Source organism: Sarcophilus harrisii, chromosome 2 (assembly GCF_902635505.1).
Source record: "Sarcophilus harrisii chromosome 2, mSarHar1.11, whole genome shotgun sequence".
NCBI lineage: Eukaryota > Metazoa > Chordata > Mammalia > Dasyuromorphia > Dasyuridae > Sarcophilus > Sarcophilus harrisii.
The window spans coordinates 214,242,383-214,257,580 of NC_045427.1; the positions used below are offsets into that span (position 1 = coordinate 214,242,383).

The 15,198-nt window shown below is 41.9% G+C and overlaps 1 long non-coding RNA gene and 2 other non-coding genes across 3 annotated transcripts; 1 reads left to right on the top strand and 2 right to left on the bottom strand.

Annotated features, from left to right (window-relative positions):
• Positions 1-148: 148 nt before the first annotated feature.
• Positions 149-221, bottom strand: TRNAA-AGC. The gene has a single exon. It is a non-coding gene; the product is annotated as a tRNA-Ala (tRNA).
• Positions 222-681: 460 nt separating this feature from the next.
• On the bottom strand, positions 682-770 carry TRNAY-GUA. The gene is given in 2 exon segments: positions 682-717; positions 734-770. It is a non-coding gene; the product is annotated as a tRNA-Tyr (tRNA).
• Positions 771-1,092: 322 nt separating this feature from the next.
• Positions 1,093-6,872, top strand: LOC105750276. The gene is made up of 3 exons (XR_001120923.3): positions 1,093-1,180; positions 4,384-4,491; positions 5,429-6,872. It is a non-coding gene; the product is annotated as an uncharacterized LOC105750276 (long non-coding RNA).
• Positions 6,873-15,198: the final 8,326 nt, after the last annotated feature.

Sequence of the window (15,198 nt, forward strand, 5' to 3'; positions counted from 1 at the left end):
CGAGCAACGGAATGGAAAAAATAACCGTTTTTTATCAATAATGACAGCGATAATAATAAGAACAAAAGTAGTTGTAAGTTCCAAAGTGTGCTTTGAACGATAGGGGGTTCAGGGACTACAGTCTCTCTTAAGAGATTAAAAATGGAGCTGGAGGATGCGGGCATCGATCCCGCTACCTCTCGCATGCTAAGCGAGCGCTCTACCATTTGAGCTAATCCCCCACTGCCCTCTCTGTTCCTTCCTTTCCCCTTTCCTTAGTCTAGTGAAATAAGTCGCTCCGCCACTTGCCCCTCCCCTTAGTTATCTCCCGGTGGCTGACAAACAGGGACGTTCTTGCTTGGGAATGGGCCTTTTTTAGTGGCTAGTAGGACGGAAACAGAATAGTCTTATCAAAAGAACTAGGAGAAACATAAACTCAACAGAAGGGTTTCACCCACCATGACACAAGCAGCTTCTTCAGCCAGAATCAACCGTCACACACTTGATTACGTTCCGCTTATCCCGAGACACTCCCCTACATGTCCTATGTTGTTAAATGCAAACAGATCATTTTGGGCAAAACGTTGGGGTGGTGCATGCAAATACATACTTTGTATACACAAACCCAATGAAATGAATTAAGTTAATTAAGCTGCCAAAAGGTAGTCGAGGAGGGGGGGTAAAAAAAAAAGGTTTGGGAAGTCCTTCGAGCCGGAATCGAACCAGCGACCTAAGGATAACCGGAGTAATTCCACTACAGTCCTCCGCTCTACCAACTGAGCTATCGAAGGCCTCGCTGGCGTAGGCCCGCTCTTGCTATCCTTTAACTTTTCACCAGCGGTGCGCTCATTCCGGTTTATTTTTTGAGATCTAATCTTCCTGACTGGCCCCACGGACTCGAAATCGCCCCCCTCGAAGGCATTCCTGGCAGAAAGCTCTCGGTTTTACGGGCGCCGCTTTCTCTAAGCTCAGCGGCAGCCCGCAGGAAGACCTTTCCCTTACCATCCACCGAACTGCACACCCCTTTACTCTCTCCTCCTCCCCCATTTAAAACTGGGATTAATTGCAGCTCGGGCCAAAGTCGCAGGCGCAGTAGCGCTTTTTTAAATAATGCCCGCAACGATTTACCAGCTCTGACTCGCGCCCCACAAACGGAGGGAGAGGCCCCGTCAGGCCGAGCCAGGAGGCGGCCAGGCGTGCAGTGAGCATGCGGGTTCCGCGGTGGGCGCGGTGGGCGCGGAGCAGGGCGAGCCGCAGCCCGGCGGGAGCGGCTCCCCTCCCCCGCACCCCGAGGGAAGCCGGGGACGGAGGCGCCCCGCGGAGGGAGGCGCCCCGGGGACGGAGGAGCCCCGCGGAGGGAGGCGCCCCGGGGACGGAGGAGCCCCGCGGAGGGGGGAGCCCCGCGGAGGGAGGCGCCCCGGGGACGGAGGCGCCCCGCGGAGGGAGGCGCCCCGGGGGACGGAGGCGCCCCGGAGGGAGGCGCCCCGGGGACGGAGGAGCCCCGCGGAGGGAGGCGCCCCGCGGAGGGAGGAGCCCCGGGGAGGGAGGAGCCCCGCGGAGGGAGGAGCCCCGGGGAGGGAGGAGCCCCGCGGAGGGAGGCGCCCCGGGGACGGAGGGAGCCCTCGGAGGGAGGCGCCCGGGGACGGAGGGAGCCCTGCGGAGGGAGGCGCCCTGGGGACGGAGGAGCCCGCGGGAGGAGGAGCCCCGCGGAGGGAGGCGCCCCGCGGAGGGAGGCGCCCCGGGGAGGGAGGAGCCCCGCGGAGGGAGGCGCCCCGGGGACGGAGGAGCCCCGCGGAGGGAGGCGCCCCGGGGACGGAGGAGCCCCGCGGAGGGAGGCGCCCCGGGGACGGAGGAGCCCCGCGGAGGGAGGCGCCCCGCGGAGGGAGGCGCCCCGGGGACGGGAGGAGCCCCGCGGAGGGAGGCGCCCGGGACGGAGGAGCCCCGCGGAGGGAGGCGCCCGGGGACGGAGGAGCCCCGCGGAGGGAGGAGCCCCGGGGACGGAGGAGCCCCGCGGAGGGAGGCGCCCCGGGGACGGAGGAGCCCCGCGGAGGGAGGCGCCCCGCGGAGGGAGGAGCCCCGGGGAGGGGGGAGCCCCGCGGAGGGAGGCGCCCGGGGGACGGAGGAGCCCTGCGGAGGGAGGCGCCCTGGGGACGGGCGCCTGGGACGGGAGGGAGCCTCCGCGGAGGGAGGGAGCCTCCGGAGGGAGGCGCCCGGGAGGGAGCGCCCGGGAGGGGGGAGCCCGCGGAGGGAGGCGCCCCGGGGACGGAGGAGCCCCGCGGAGGGAGGAGCCCCGCGGAGGGAGGCGCCCCGGGGACGGAGGCGCCCCGCGGAGGGAGGCGCCCCGGGGGACGGAGGAGCCCCGCGGAGGGAGGCGCCCCGGGGACGGAGGAGCCCCGCGGAGGGAGGCGCCCCGCGGAGGGAGGAGCCCCGGGGAGGGAGGAGCCCCGCGGAGGGAGGAGCCCCGGGGAGGGAGGAGCCCCGCGGAGCGGAGCGGCCCGGGCACCGAGGAGGGCGGGCCCGATGGGCGGCGCTCTGCGGGGGGCGCCGGTACCCCGGCGTCCGAGTAACCCAGAAACGCGCGGCAGAGGAGGGATTGTCTCGTCTCTTTTCCCGCCCCGGCGGAGGAAGCCGCCGCCTCACATCTTTGCCGCTGCCTTTCCCAAACACAGACTAGCGTCCTTAGAATAAGAAGGTGCAACAAAAAGCCAGAGCGCGCCTCGGCCTCGGGCCCCGGGGGCCTGGGCCCCGTGCATCAAACCGAAATAGTCGGGCCCCTTCTGGTCTCGCTTATCTTCCTGCAAGCGAGGGCTTCTCACCCTTCGGCGTTCCGCTCGCACTCCTCGGGACGAAGAACGTCTCTCACGAAATGCAGCGGCCAGAACGGAGCCTAGTCTCATAAAGCCCGACCCCCGCTAGCCCTTGTCCGGTCCTTGCGGGCCGCGCCTCTCAAAGCCTCGTGCGCCGACCCAAAACGTTGCCGGCTTAGTTTGGTCTTGGCTCTCTAAGACCTCCGGATCTTTTTCAGACGAATTCCATCTCAGTCTTGTGAGGTCGCGTTAATTCTAACCTGAGAGTTTGCACGCACACTTCTTTTATCTTATTTGAATCAGCCCCACCCCACAGTCCAGCTTCCTGTCAATTGATAAACTCGCTCAGCATCCCTTATTGATAGAAATGGTTTTTTTTTTTTAATGTGCAAAATCCCTTACCAAAACCTGTTATGTCCATCTTCTGATGGCGTATGTTCGAAACAACTTAGGCATAATTTGTTATAAAACACACTTCGGCAATAACTTTGGTGAAGTTCACTCTTGGAGTATTAATGGACGTGGATTTCTTTGTGAGGCGGTCCGATTTAAGATACATCCATTGAGCTTTCACCAAGAATGTCTTGGGAATTTATTGATTTTTTTAGGTTCCTTTCAGATTTATTTTTGAGATTTTCAGTATGCATAAACTGTCCAGCCCTAAAACTACATTTTGTTAAGTATTTTGGAGAAATGTTTCTCACTTCAAACTACTTTCAATAGTTCTGTAGCTTCTGGTATTGGTGTTCTGTTCCACGACTCCTCTCACCAGCGTTGCACCACAATTGTTACATGCAGAGCCAAAACCGTGCAGAAAAAGAAATATAAATCGCTGAAAGCCGGACTTACTGATTTTCTTCTGCACGGATTCGATTCTGAAGTTTTTTAGTTAGAAAAAAAGACATCAGAGACGGGAAAAAAAGGTTTTGGGGGGGACAATGAATTTCTAGCAGAGTTAGAATTTTTCTAGCAAGGATGACAGTATATAAATCTTAGGTTCATTTACGAATGTTTATGCATATTTATACCCATATATACATAGATGCACATGCATCCATCCATCTACCCATGTAGGGTAGTGAGATGGATAGAGTGTCAAAGATTGATCTTTGTGAGTTCAAATCTGGCCTCTGGCACTAGCTGTCACTTGACCCTTTCTTCCTTTTTTAAAATGAACTTGATAAATGACAAACCACTCCAGTATTTTTGCCAATAAATAATTCGAGGAGAACAACCACAGACTTTTAAGTTCTACCATTCAGCGGTTTCCAAATCTGATGATATCTGAACCATATCTCTTGAAATTTTCCAGAAGATACTTGATGAATCACTTTGCCAAAATCTAAATAAATAAACTATGTTTATTTTGTAATCTCTTCTAAAAGAAATTAAGGTAATTTTAGTATCACTGGTTATTGATGAAGCCATGTTGCTTATATGCAATTATTACTTCACTTTCTAGATCTCTTTGATGCTAGAATTTCCCCAAAATCTGAAGTCAAGCTCATTGGTTTGCTGTTTGTAGATTTATTTACCTTCCCTGAAATTTGGAAACCTTACTTTTTTCTATTTTTCTGGTGTCTTTCCCATTTCCTAGATTCATGCTTCAGGAAATTCACTTTGGCAGCTCTATGGAGGATGGAGGAGAGAAACGAAGCAGGAGACTCATTGTGAGGCTATTTTAATAATTCAACTGGGGAGTAATGTGAGTTTCAACTAGGTTGGTGCCTGTGTAAATATGAGTGAATATTTGCTAGGAATGTTATGAAAGTAGAAATGTCAAATTGATATGTGTGGTAAATGAGAATGAGAATTCAAAATCCCAACCAAAATAACAAACCCAGGAAAACAGAAGGATAGTAGTACCCTTGACAAAAATAAGGAAGTTCAGGAAAGGAGAGAGTTGGAGAGAAATGATGAGTTCAGTTTTGGACATGTTCATTTGAAAGTGCCTTAAAGGAGGCGTATATGTGATTGTTATTTACATACCCTCCTCCTAAGAATCCAATGATTCCTGAGGATGCCTCCGAGATATCCAATTTGAAACGTCTACTAGATGATGAGACCTAAGAAACTCAAGAAAGAGACTACAACTATATAGATAGATCAAAAAGTTATCTACATAGACTTGGTAACTGAACTCATGGAGAAGATGGGGTAACCAAATAATTATGGAGAGAGAAGGAAAAAAAAAAGCCGGTGACAGTCTTTTTCTTCTTTTCCCAAACATAGAAACAAATCAAAATCCAAACACCTTTTTTGTAATCCTTAACTTGAATCCTAAATTTTAGAATGTCTGATATTTTATAGAACCCTGATTCACTTATATTTACTTTGCCCTCTTTTACTCACATCTAAAATCCAAGTTGGTTGGTATATTTCCTGTGAATGTGTATCAGTCACCTCTGACAATTTTCACCCTCTTATTGGAATCATTTCCTCATAATTAATATCTTCAGAATTTAATTCTGAAGAACTTCTTATTCTTCATGGGTTAATTTGTGTAGAATTTTAGTCAGTGGGATTGTTATCTGTGTATGTGTGTGTGTATATTTTGTATGGAAGTGTTTTTTTTTTAATTTCCTTTTTAGTAAAATTTAAAACATTAAGAAATAATATTTTTCTCTAACGTCCTTTTCCAGGTTCCTGGACAAAACATACCCTTTAGAAAAGTAAATGATAAGATGAGGACAAAAAGGCCTTTCTTCTTAAAGAAATGGATTAAGGGCAATAACAAATTTACTTCTTGTTTCATTTCCGTTATTTCTTTCCCCACTCTCCTGAAATGATTGGTTAGCACAAGGAGCAGAGAATCAATCCATACTCTGTTGCATCTCAGCTTCAGAGGCTGCATTCAGTGCACAATCATCTGCAAACAAAAAAGCACGCTCCAACACTCCCTCCGCTTTAGTTTTGGCTTATCAAGTCTTTTCAAGTTGAAGATTTACCCTAAGGGCTGAAGCTGACTTTGATTACATGTTTGTCCCCATCAAAGGTGTTTGCCAACATGGCAGAAATCTTCATGCTACAAAGCATGGGAGCAAGCACACAGCTTGTGTCACTGCCCTGGTGACCAGGAAAGCTCCAGAGCATCGTCCATTGCCCAGAGCCTGGGCAAGCCTCCTGTCATGAAACTGACCTACTGTACTGGAGAACTTCTCTGAGTAACCAAATCTTGACAGTTTTCCATAAACCCTTATGACTGACAGTATCAAAGGCCCAGTCAGTGCACAAATGTTGTGTACAGACCTCTTCTGCTCCTGGCAGAACAAGCATTCCAACTCCCACAGCCCTGCTGGGCCGGTCACATCATTCAAAGGCTAAATGTATCCTTGCCAAAAAGATTATTTTATGGAGAACTCACACAGGGCAAGCACCCACAAGGTGGTCACAAAAAGTGATACAAGGACCCTCTCAAGGCCTAAGAATTTCAGAATCAGTTGTATGGGGGGCTCAGGGCCACTCAGCACGACGGGCCCTCATCAGAGAAGGTCTGCACTCCATGAGCAAAGCAGAAGGGAGTTAGCCCAGAAGAAACTCAAGAGGCAGTTAGAGAAGCCGCCCCAAACGTTCATAGGGACTATTTGTGTCCAACCTGGGCAGAGCATCCTGAGCTTGTACTGGTCTGATCAGCCACAGTTGTAACTCATAACATAGTGATGTCATTTTGGTCCTCTTAGAGAATGAAAGACAACCAACCAAAGAGATGGCTACTGGGACCCACTATCCATTGAGAAAGGATTAAAATAGTGATCAAAGGAAGAATACCACTTTGCTTGCATAAAGAATGAAGTGAAGTGATTTTATTACTCTTATTACTTTAAACTGTTGATCTAAAATTGTATTTTCACATATTAGTATATTTTCTTTTAAGATTCCAATAAAATTTACCATCTTGGGGACAGATAATGATGTTAGATGGCATGGACAAGCCAGAAATGGCTTAGATACTAATATTAAATAAAATTGTTTCTGCCAGCCTCTTTCTTTATTTTATCTTTAACATTATGGATTCTTTGAAATTTGCTAGATAAGATGAACCCCTGTTTTATCCACTTTGAGCCTCTTAGGGTAACAAACCACCTAAGAAGAGTAGCCTGCCTCTTCATGATTTTAAGAGAATGGTCATAAAGGAAATGAATGGTATATAGAATTGTTCTGGATTAATGAAACAAAATATTTTTATTTTACCCTGACTTTTGGAGTTATGTTTTATTATGAAATTTCCTTGTCTAAGAATCTCATGTTATTTTGGGTAAGAAAGACATATCCAAGGATGTGAGGAGATTCTGTCATTGTGCATTTATCTCTCCAATTAGAATAATGCTTGAATGAGAATAATGTAGTTTCAGCACCAAAATCATGCGGATGATGTAGACAATTTTGTGATTTGAGCACCAATATGATGGAGGTGATGTAGACACCAGATGATGGCAGGCATCAAAAGCTGGTCTTCCGTCTGCCCTTAGCTGGCAGGTTAAGTCCTGAAAAGGACCTAGCACCCTAAAGAGTTAGATATAAGGAGAAGTGGGCTGGGAAGCCTAGTGGAGTTAGGAGAAACACCATGAGGCATTTGGGGGGAATAAGGAGAAAGACACCACGAGGCAGAATGCCATGGCAGACTGATCCAAAGGAAGGCTGCAGCCACGGGATGGCCCTGAAGTAGATTTTATAGGAAAATTAAACCTCTGGGACATGGCTGAGATTTCTGACAGGGCAGGGAAGGTGAGACTGCTTGGAGACCCCTCCAGAGGGTGGGTCTTGGGGGTTTGACATAACTTGGATTTCAAACTGGATGATCTCCTCAGAAGGTAAGACCATGGAGCTAAACTGCTCTCTATCAGAGCCTTCTGCCTGCCTGCCTCAGGGATTAATTTTTATCAGTTCCTCTGCTAACCATACCTAATGATAAAGACCTCATCAATGATAAACTCATTAACATTATTCCTAGCATGCTTGTCCATTACTGATATTTTTCCCCTACACCTCTTTTTTCTCTATCCTATGTTCTAGGAGGGCACGCTGTGCATAAGGTGTTCCAGGAGCACCAGCCCTTCTGGTATAAAGGTTTGCCAAGTCCTTTTCAAGGCTGCTCATCTGCCTTTGCTGTCCACCTGTCACCCAACTCTCTCACCTGTTGTTTCAAGAAGCTGTAGTGACACAGCCACACTTGGGTACAAACCATCTTGGCAGATGGACTAAATCAGATGGAGTGTAACAGAAACCCTTGGTGAGTTAGAAGGGAGTCCTAACTGAAGAACGTGTGAAGACGTTCCTGGAGGAATGGGCAGATGAGAGCAGTTTGTTCCAGCAGCCATGAAGATGACTGAAGCAGGTGTTGTGGTTCCCTTAGAGCCTGGCCATACATGGAAGACCCAAGGTCATCCATTGCATCCTGGGAACTCAAGTCTCTCCAGGGGTCCTCAAACTACGGCCCACGAGCCAGATGCGGCAGCTGAGGACGTTTATCCCCCTCACCCAGGGCTATGAAGTTTATTTAAAGGCCCACAAAACAAAGTTTTTGTTTTTACTATAGTCCGGCCCTCCAACAGTTTGAGGGACAGTGAACTGGCCCCCTATTTAAAAAGTTTGAGGACCCTTTGTCCTGCCACTGACTTCAAAGAGAGATTGAGGCTGAAAAATTTGTGCAATTCTGACTCACTTAAATCCAGTTCATGCCTGAATCAAGACATCACCCTGTGATTTCTATGGTCCTTTTGTAAATAAGGGAAAAAAAACAACAAGAAAGTGGTAGTTAATCCCACCCACCATGGTTCCTATCACTTCTCCCTCACATCCAGTTTCTGTTTTTTCTGAGAATTAGATATGGAATAGCATTCCCTCCTGTTGATTCTTCCACCGTTTGAAGGTTGAAATGATCATAAAAAGGGGAATTAAGAATTAATTATCTGCTCTGCTTTTGTCAGAGATTTCTAGGCTCTCCATTACTGCTATATTATGCCTTTGTGCTAGCTTTGAGACATTTTCTTCTATTTCACTTTTCTATGGAAGTAACAACTTTGCTTCCATTTGTATCTATCTCTACTGCTCTCTACCCAAATGTTCTGTTCTGATTCCTCTCTCTACATGAATAAGGCACCTTAACATGTAATGATTCCCTGCCATCCCTTTTTGCCAGTCCTATTCCATTTGAATAAGGTAGCCTCATCTAGAGCCATACCCGAATCATAGTTCTCATTACTAGTCTCCATGGTCTTCATGAGGACAAATCTGCTTTCTTACTTTTCTTGCTTGTTAATCTTTCTTGAGGTTGTAGCCTTTACTCTGGGCTCCTCTCCTAAGGAGTTTCTAGGATACTTCTTCCCCACGTTATAGTTTTTTTCTATGGAATCTAGGTGGGTGATTATGTAATTTGCAAGATATGAGGCAAATATATTTTTACCAGAGTTTGTCAGGTTATTTTACTTAAGGAGGCCATCATTCCTATCTTTGAAACTATGGTTCAGAAATAGAAATCTCAATTTTCAGATACTACCTTTTAAAACCAGTTGTACACCTATAAAATTAGCTTTTATCTGATCTTTTATGTTGCTGGCCTTCAGTGGGCAATGGTGATGAAAACATTACTTATGCCTCCATGTTTTTTTCCTTGACCAAGAATTAATCAATCATCTTTGTCAACGCTCTGCAAGTTCTTTCTGGCAGTTTTATTTATGCCCACAAGTTTCACTAGAAGAGAGCAATATTCATTCATGATGACAAATCTTGGGAGGTTCTTTGATTTTGTCTTGGATGTGCACTCTGGGAAAACAGACATTTCTTTTATGAAAAGGTTGATAACTAGCCACTTTTTTTCTCTCTTCTAACCTTTACTGGGTGATCTTCCACCTGATGATACTTGTGGATCCACGTTATTCTTCCTTACAGAAGTTCCAATTCTCTCAAACCCTCAGAGGTCTTATATATGTGCTCTTCCCTTCTTCAAACCTCCTTTTCTCTTCTGGAAGGTAGACTGACTGAACTTTGGATAATCATTAGGAGATAGCAGCAATGCAAGTACTTCATTCACATTTAGTGAACGTCATTGCAAAACTTATTCTGCTCTTTGATCTTATTAATAGTTTGTCTTTTATTACCTTTTTAACATTATTTTAAATCATCTTCTTACACCTTTGTTTCCCTTCATCACCTCTTAAACAACACCACAATAACATTCAACTTCATTTTCCTTCTCTCCAACCTTTTTTCATTACCCAGACTTTTCTTCCCTTCATTCTCTCTCTAGCCTCAAACTTTTTCCTTCTTCAGGTTAAATCATCTTCAAATTTTAATTTTTCCTTAAATTCTTTCAGATTACTCCTCAGATTCATCATCTGACCTTTTTCACAAGTCCTAAACCCTCCAAATTTTCTACCCAATTTCCTCCTTATTCATCTCAAGTTTTCTTCTCTAGCTCCTTCTTCTATACAATTTTCTCCTATGGAAGATGGAAGAAGACTTTTGCCTTTTGCCATAGTTATTTCTATATATCTTCTCTTCTATTAGATTTATAAGTCTCAAGGGAATGGACTTTTATCTTCTTGTTGCTTATGTCATTTCAATCCTGTCTGACTCTTTGTGACCCCATTTGAGGTTTTCTCGGCAAAAACACTAGAATGATTTGCCATTTCCTTCTCCAGCTCATTTTTCAGATGAGGAACTGAGGCAAACAGAATTAAGTGACCTGCCCAGAGTCATATAGCTAGAGTCTGAGGCTGAATATGAACTCTTGAATGAGTCGCCTGTGCCAGTTACTTATCCTTATATCTCTTAGAATTTGGCAAAGTGCTTTGTCCATAGTGATTGCTCAATGTTTACTGGGTAACTTAAGTTTTAACTAAAGACATATCATTTCCCTTTTGGATATCATATTCCAAATTCTCTGCTCCTGTAAAGTGGTGGCTGCTAAACCCTTGGTTGAGCCTGATAAGCTCTTCATTACAAGAATTCTTTCCTCTTGATTACTTACAGCATTTTTTTTTTTTTTTTTTTTTGACTTGGAAGCTCTGGATTTTGGCTTTAATATTCCTGGGAGTTTCTCAAAAAGTGACCAGTAGATTCTCTCTGCTGAGTATAATCCTACAAGAGAGAAATTAGATCTTTATGAAATAGAAGATTTCCAAGCATTTCTGGACCTGGAACAGCACACTTAACATATGCCTAATAGTGGAGTCTCTGTGTCAAAGGGTATATGGACTTTATACTTGTACAATTCCAAAATGTTTTCCAGAATGGCTATAATGATTCATAACTTCCACCAACAATATACAGATATACAACAATACTCATCTTCCTGCAAGATTTTTATCATCTTTGCCATTTTGGCAAGTGGGGAAGTGAAATCTCAGAATTTTTTTGAATTTGTTTCTTCTCTCACTGGTGATTTGGGGTATCTTTTCCGTACTTATTACTAGTTTGCAGTTCTCCTTTTGAGATTTGTCCACTCATATACTTTAATCACTTATCTATTGGGGAGCAGTTTTTGTCATGTGTGTGTATATATATATATATACACATATACATAATATATACATGCATATAAATATGGTATGTATATTGTATACACATTTATTAAAAAATTCATTGCAAAGATTTTTTTCTCCATTCAACCACTTCTCTTCTTAATCCAAATGCATTAAATTTGTTTGTGCACAAGTTTCAATTCATGTAATCAAAATCATCTATTTATCTTTTGTAATTGCCTTTACTCTTTGTTGGGTTAAGGCTATAATCTTTTATCCATATTTATAAAAAATTATATGATCCGTATCTGTTTTAATTTTTTTTGATATGTTAAGTACTTAACAAATAAGAAATTCTTTCCTAAATATATTTTCATTGCTAACCATTAGGATTTTGTCTAGTTAGTTTTATTATATCTCTTTTAAACTAAAACAAATTATTTTGATGACTATTACTTTTTTTTTTTTATTTAATAGCCTTTTATTTACAGGATATATACATGGGTAACTTTACAGCATTAACAATTGCCAAACCTCTTGTTCCAATTTTTCACCTCTTACCCCCCCCCCACCCCCTCCCCTAAATGGCAGGATGACCAGTAGATGTTAAATATATTAAAATATAACTTAGATACACAATAAGTATACATGACCAAAACATTATTTTGCTGTACAAAAAGAATCAGACTCTGAATTATTGTACAATTAGCTTGTGAAGGAAATCAAAGATGCAGGTGTGCATAAATATAGGGATTGGGAATTCAATGTAATGGTTTTTAGGATGACTATTACTTTGTGATATATTTTGAGATTTGGAAGTGTTATTCGTTCTTCATTCCAACTTTTTCATTTTTTCTCTTGGCATTCTATATCTTTTATTACTCCGAATGAATTTTGTAATTTTGGTTTTGTAATTTGTTTTGCCATTATTTTATTGAGCTTTATAAAGTATCACTAGTAGTTTAACTGGCAATATTATTTAAACTGTAAATTAACTTTGGTATTATGATCTTTTTTATTATCTTGGCAAAGGTTGGCTAGGAGGATTGAAAATTCCTCTAGTTATTTAAGTTATTCTTTATTTCTTTAAGCAATATTTTATAGTTGATTATTTGTAGTTTGAATACATATAGTATTTCTTGTGCTTTGGTACAGCCTCAAACTATTTCATGCATTTTTGTTATATTTTTTCAGGTTGAGGTAATATTTTTCTAATGTACGTGATAACTTTATTATATATTTAAAAGGAATATAAAGTTGTACATAATGGATTTGCAGTTTCATGTGGAATCAACTTTTTTTAGTATGTTATATTATCGAAATGTTTGTTTTCTTCCATAAATTTATTTTTTTAAGCTTTTTACTTTTAAAACACATGCATGGATAATTTTTTTAACATTTACCTTTGCAAAACCTTGTGTTCGAAAGTTTTTTTCTCCCTCCTTTCCCCTTCTCCTCTCCCCTAGATGTAATCTAGAAGTAATCCAATATATGTTAAACATGGGCAATTTTTCTATACACATTTCCCACAATTATCATGTTGCACAAGAAAAATCAGATCAAAGAGGGAAAAAATGAGAAAGAAAACAAAAAACAAGTAAATAACAATAGAAAAAGTGAAAACACTTTGTTGTGATCCACACTCAATCACCATAGTTCTCTCCCTGGATGTAGAAAACACTTTCCAATTCAAGTCTATTGGAATTGCTTTAAATCACCTCATTGTTGAAAAGAGCCCCATCCATCACAGCTGATCATCATATAATCTTGTTGTTGCTGTGTACAATGATCTCCTGGTCCTGCTCATTTCACTCAGCATCAGTTCATGTAAATCTCTCCAGGCCTTTCTGAAATCATCCTGTTGGTCATTTCTTACAGAACAATAATATTCCATAATACTCATATACCACAACTTATTCAGCCATTCTCCAACTGATGGGCACCTACTCAGTTTCCAGTTTCTAGCCACTACAAACAGGGCTGCCACAAACATTCGTGCACATACAGGTCCCTTTCCCTTCTTTATAATCTCTTTGGGGTATAAGCCCAGTAGAAACACTGCTGGATCAAAGGGTATGCACAGTTTGATAACTTTTGGGTATAGTTCCAAACTACTCTCCAGAATGGCTGGATGTATTCACAATTCCACCAACAATGTATCAGTGTCCCAGTTTTCCCACATCCCCTCCAACATTCTGCATTATCTTTTCCTGTCATCTTAGCCACTCTGAGAGGTGTGTAGTGGTATCTCAGAGTTGTCGGAATTTGCATTTCTCTGATCCCTAGTTATTCGGAACATTTTTTTTAATATGACTAAAATGATTTTAATTTCATTTTGAAGTTATTTTGAAGATTTCCCTTTCTATTATTTCTGCTTGGATTTTGTTATTATTTTGCTGAAATGCTGTTGATGTTGATGGATTAAATTTGTAGACGCAATTTTGCTAAAGCTATTAATTTCCTCAATTAGTATCTTTTCCTGATCTAGTAAGATTTTCTAAATAAGTCATTATTTCATCAGCAAAAGGGGAAAGTTTTATCTTCTCTTTGTCTGTCTTTATGCTTTTGATTTCTTTATTTTGTTTTATAACTTATAGTTTCTAGAACTATATCAAATAGCAGAAAGAATTCTTGTTTTACTCCTATGTTTATTGGGAAAACTTCTAGTGTATCTTTATGCATATAATGCTTTTGGTTGTAGATAATTTTTATAATAAAGTGATCCCTCTATGCTTATATTTTGTAGGATCTTTAGCATGCATCAGTGAAGCACTTTATCAGTCTTTTTTTTTTTTTTTTGCATCTGAGATAACCGTGATTTTGGATGTGTTTATTTTTGATTAATTGTATTGCTTTTCTAATGTTGAATCATTCTTGCAACCTGGGTATAAATCCATTTTGGTCACTATGAATAACTGCTTGGCTAAATTGCTGCAATCTCTTTGGTAGTTTTATTTTAAATTTGTATTAATTAATAACATTAGTCTATATTTCTCCTTTTCTTTCTCTCTTGCTGGCTTAGCTATTACGTCTAAATTTGTCTCAGAAAAGGAATTTGGTAGAGATTTTTCTTCTTAAATTTTGAGGATAATTTTACATTATTAGTATTGTTTAAAATTAAATCTATCAGGAGCAGGAGTTTTTTTTTTCTTTAGTCTTTTTCTGAGGTAGGATTACTTAAGATCTCTATTTTGTCTTTTATTAGTTTGAGTATTCTATATATTTTTTAAGGTAGTATGCTACTTGTTCTTAGTTTTCTTAACATAGAGCTGTGTACAATAGGGTCTGATAATTTTTCTAATTTTGCTTTTGTTGTGGTTTCATCCTTGTTTATGCTGTTTGGCGATTTGATTTTCTGTCTTTTTTTTTTTTTTTTTAAATCAGATAGTCTAAAAGTTTATCAGTGTTTCTAGCCTTTTCAAAGAATCAGCTCTTAGTTTTTAACATCTCTCTATATTTTTTTCTTGTTTCCAGTTTATTTTTCTCTGATTTTCAGTATGTCCTTTTCTGTGCCCATTTTAGGTTAGTTTTTGAGCTTCTAATTTTTAAAAAATTTCATTGATCTGCTCCTTTTAGGTACATGCACATAAATGTATATGTACATATATATTTATTACATATATAATTTGTAATATATGTTTGTATGAATGTATATACATTTCCCCTCCCCAGGATTGATTTTTATATTTATTTGCATTATATGTTTCCTAGTATACACTCAGTTTTTGTTTAAGTTCCATGTGGTATTGAGAAATATATTTTTTAACAGTTCTGAAGTCAAGTCTGAGTTCAAATCCAGTCTCAGACATTAACTGAGACCTTGGGAAAGTCATTTAACTTGCTTACCTCAGTTTCCTCAGTTGTAAAATGAGCTGAAAAAGGAAATGGCAAACTACTCCAGTATCTTTGCCATGAAAACTCCAAAGAGTCACAAAGAGATAAGACACTAC